Source organism: Argentina silus, assembly GCF_951799395.1.
Source record: "Argentina silus genome assembly, chromosome: 1".
NCBI lineage: Eukaryota > Metazoa > Chordata > Actinopteri > Argentiniformes > Argentinidae > Argentina > Argentina silus.
Window position 1 is genome coordinate 22,272,414 of NC_139655.1, and position 5,303 is coordinate 22,277,716.

A 5,303-nucleotide genomic window follows, 5' to 3' on the forward strand; every position below is an offset into this window, starting at 1 on the left:
ATTAGGTACACCTGTTCAACTGCTCGTTAATACAAATATCTAATGGTGTGGGGGATATTTTCTTGGCACACTTTGGGCCCCTTAGTACCAATTGAGCATCGTTTAAACGCTACAGCCTACCTGAGTATTGTTGCTGACCATGTCCATCCCTTTATGACCACAGTGTACCCATCTTCTGTGGCTACTTCCAGCAGGATAACGCGCCATGTCACAAAGATCACATAATCTCAAACTGGTTTCTTGAACATGACAATGAATTCACTGTACTCCAATGGCCTCCACAGTCACCAGATCTCAATCCAATAGAGCATCTTTGGGATGTGGTGGAACAGGAGATTCGCATCATGGATGTGCAGCTGACAAATCTGCAGCAATGATGCTATCATGTCAATATGGACCAAAATCTCTGAGGAATGTTTCCAGCACCTTGTTGAATCTATGCCACAAAGAATTAAGGCAGTTCTGAAGGCAAAATGGGGTCCAACCCGGTACTAGCAAGGTGTACCTAATAAAGTGGCTGGTGAGTGTATATGTTACCCTGACATGTTGATGTAAAGCTTAAATCAAGCTTCTGAAAGCTTTGTGACCTTCAGGAAACTTCACACCTTCCATCACAAACCCCACTGGACGTCAGGCATATCAGACACATGGAAATGAATGATGGTTGTGCCTGCTTTTATTTGTTGTGACAGAGGTTTGACAAAGAGATCCCAATAAGTGAGCTTGGTGAAACAGACTCTGACTCTGAATAAGCAGATTCCTTTATTAGAGGCTTTTGGGACAAGGGACAACATCAATCTGATGTTGCATGTGGTATGGAGGGAGAGGGATTGTGGCTCACTCTGTTCATCCATGACAAAATTGATTGAGTGCATTTGATTAGGTGGACTCCAGAGGACAGACATAGATGAGATATGTCGTAATTTCAACACACTCTGAGAGCAAAATCAACCTTTGTATACATTGTGTATTCAGGAAGGTACAGTATTGAATCTAGCATCAAGAAAAGTGTTTGCTACAAATGTATTAACTAATAGGATGCAAAATCCAAATTCTATTAGGACTACATTATTTTCTGCATGTTAGTAATTAATGATTGTGTATGAAAAATTAAACATTTGACTTTAGCCTTCAATTTTGCCATTTAAGGTAGACAAGATGAACAACAATCCAGCTGAATGAGGGCTTGAGGCTGATCATAAAAATGTATGTTTCTGCATTGTTTCACATATCTGCCTTAAGGAGACAATCCACTGTGCTGCAAGTGTGTGTTTGGCGAGGATTAGGGTTGATTGACAAAACTCCTGGATTAAATGGACAAAGATGAAAAATAGATTACAGCAAGCATCCCAGGACAGCTGTGTAGGAGGTCTTTCAATGCTCTCATGAGAAAGCGTTATACTTGAAAAACTACAATATCTTATTGATAGATTGATCAATTAATTTAACATTTGAATGATTGACAGCTTCACCTGATAAGTAAATATCTAAGAATCTGCTCTGTTTTGTGAAGGATTTCCATTGTGTCTTCTTCCTATAGCCATATTTACATTTCTTGCACACACTGTATATTGTACTATTTCCTGTCTCTTATTTTGTAAGATACAGCCTGACTATGGGTAGCTCTGGGATAGCTACTTCACAGATTGAACAAGTGTACCTTGAGCTTTCTGTCTGTCTGTCTGTCTGTCTGTCTGTCTGTCTGTCTGTCTGTCTGCCATCTCTCACATAATCACCATCTTCACCTCCTCCTATGTCTCTCTGATGTCACACCCACACCTCAAGGGTGAGGGTGACGTTGGAATTAATCGATCTCACCTGAAACACAAACAAAAATGATGTGGCTTGAGTACTACCTTCACCCAGTAATCTGTCAACGAAAATTAATGTTTGTCATTAGATAATTAATCAAATGCAAACTCTCCTTTAAGGTCTGGGTTGTGAGGGTAAGGGGGATTTATCCTACCCAAGCTGGAAGCTACAGGGCTTATTTTTCCAAACCTGTAGTTGTCCAGAACAAATGAATGTCGAAACCAATCCTGATTAATCCAAGGATGTCTGATTGCTTCTCTTATCCTCTTTGGATCTAGGGTTACCAACTCTCCTGGTATCTCACAGAAAGCAGTACATCTATTCTAGAACATTCCTTCCATACCTGAGTAGAATTTGTGGAGGAAATGTTAACAATGTTGAAAGACATTTTTCAGTCTCCAAGAAGTAACTAAGTGTGAATGTAGGCTTAGGCTGGAACTTCACTTGAAAAATAGAGTATACGAAACTAGAGTCTCTGGCCAGTTTTGGTTGGGTTGTGAACCACTGGAGAGGAAGAGAAGGGAAATGAAAGGGTCTGTTGAGGAGAAACCAACTGTGTCCAGTTGTTGGAGCTTATCCCTCCTGTTACGAACTCCCCTAGCCAGCCACCAGCCAACGCTACACTTGCCTAGTCTAGAGGGCTATGGCTGCCTAGTAGTTTCGGTAAACTAGCCTAGTCAGCATAGTCATAAGAGTATGGAAAACAGAATTTCTATATACATTTTCTTTCACTTTTTCTACCTATTTTATACTCACACCATAATGTTTATCATCCTCCAGCCAACTTATGTCCACTAGGAGTGTCCATTACATGTATGATATCATAAACTGCACGCTCCCATTCATGGGACACAGCCAAGTGGCTGTCTTCAGTCTGGAGGGCTAACTGCATCATTAACCCACAGTTGTATGTATGAACCCACTGCCATCTCCTTTTCCCTCACCTCACTCTTTGACCGGCATCTGAGAGGCAGCAACCACACCAGCTGGGAATATCCCAGGATATCCCTTCTCTATGGCCTCAGATTCTGGAGCATCTCCAGGTACTGGACTCACCCTTGGAGTCAAACAAAAATGCTCCCCAGCCAGGTTATTACCCAATAACAAACTCACTCACCTTACTGGTAAGACGGGCACGACACTGATGATGACATACAGTGACTTCGGAAAGTATTCAGACCCCTTCACTTTTTCCACATTTTGTTGTGTTATAGACTCAATTTAAAATGGATTAAATTAAAATAATTTGCCATCAATCCACACACAATACCCCAGACTGACAGAGCGAAAACAGGTTTTTAGAAATTTCTGTAAATTTATTAAAATTAAAATACAGAAATACCTCATGTACATAAGTATTCAGACCCTTTGCTATGACACTTAAAATGACCTAAAATGCAAAAATGTAATCAACAAATGACTCAGTAAGTTGAATTGAGTCCATCTTCATGCAAGGATAATAGTTAATGTAATTTTGGAATTAATATCTTTGTTTTTATAGGGTCTCTGATTTGCATAGGAATCACTTCACACCGTGTGGATCAGGTTGTCATTACAAACTGAGCAAATGGAGAGGAACAAAACTGCTCAGGAATGCGACCTTGAGGTCTGGGGAGACTTAAAAATCTACAAAGTTGAATGGTGGAGAGGAAAAAGCACAGTCGAACATCATCAGTCACATCTACAAAATTGGTCTATAACCAAGTGGCCAAAAAGAATCCTTTAATGGAAAATAATCTATCTCATATCCATAATTGTGTTTGCAGCAATGAATTTAAGTGATACAGCAAATAAAGTGGCTGGAAATGTGTTTATTTAGTTTTACTACAAAGGATTAAGTTTGGTGCAAATCCAGCACATGCAATGCAGTTTCTGCACCATCTCTCATGTGAAGAATAGTGGTAGCTGCATCAAGTTATGGGTATGTTTGTCACTGGCAGGGACTGGCGAGTTTGTCAGGATCAAGAGAAAATGATGAAATTTGCTCAGTTGGTAGTGACATCCTAATCTACACAGTGTGTAATTGATTGCAATCAATTACATGCAAAACAGAGACCCTATAAAAACAAAGATATTAATTCCAAAATTACATGAACTATTATCCTTGCATTAAGATGGACTCAATTCAACTTATTGAGTGATTTATTGATGACATATTTGCATTTTAGCTAATTTGAATTGTATTGTAATTGTAATTGTAATTGTATTTCAATTATAATAAATTTACTGAAATTTCAAAAAACGTGTTTCCGCTTTGTCATTCTGGGGTATTGTGTGTTGATTGATGGCAGATTCTTTTAATTTAATCCATTTTTGAGAATTGAGTCTATAACACAACAAAAAAAGTGAAGGGGTCTGAATAGTTTCTGAAGGCACTGTACATTAGACCCAATAAAAACCTCATGCAGCGGCATGGTGACGCACTCCTCCTCCTCCTCCTCCTCCTCCTTTTAACAAGTCTGACGTGCCTAGAGCAGTGGAGTCTGCCAGTTTCATGGCTCCCTTTACCAGCAATGACTGGGCTCCTGTATCACGCAAAATGGTAACCAAGGACTCATCTTCCTCACATGAGGCTGCCACTACCCCACAGGATATGAAACCCCTATACACTGAGGTATCCCCTCCTCTCCCTCTGCGACTGGGCCCACTGACTCCACCAGGGCTATAGCTTTGTGAGGGCTGTCTTCCTTGCCCAGCTCACTCACACCCTGTATGGGTCCCACCCCCTTCGCTTGCAGTAAAAACAAATAACACTGGTTTGTAAAAAGATGCCCTGTGTCCTCCTCTCATGATAGTCAGCACTAAAGAAGGTGGCCCACTCTGCCGCCATTCCAGGTCCCCCCCTCTTTGAGGCTCACTGCCCCCCCTCCATCTTTGTCTGGTTTCTTATCCTCCACAGGAAAAATTCACTGTTAGCGCTTCAACCATATCATATTTGTTCATCTCCGACGAGAGCTCTACGCCCAATCATTCCACCACCACACTCAATTGTGCCTCACTCAGCCACGACCAACTGCTCAGAGTCCTACACTCCTGTCCAAATATCTCTGAATCAATCGCCGCAGTGGCATCCCTATGTACCCAAAAGCTAACAAGCTTTTTGTGGTAGTGGGTTGTAATGTCCCACTACAATGCATCTGGCATGTCTTACATCTAAAATCGTGAGGAGACGAATGCTGAGTTAACACAAATAATTATCTACAGACAGTACATGAATAAGTTTGGCACATACAGTTTGGAATATGAGGGGAAAATCCTAATCATCTTCAAGCTTTAGAAGTTGAAGAAAATCATAGATCTGCGAATGTGAGAGACCCAGTTGTATGTCGACACATTCGCCAGCCTCTAAAATGATTTACGTAATCGCTACACACTCATGCCAAAACAACAAATGTCCACTAAACTCAAATGACACAAGGTCAGGTTGATGCAGATGATGCAGAACCAGTCCAGAGGTGTGATTTGCTTCCCCTTGGCTCAGGTGCTGAGAG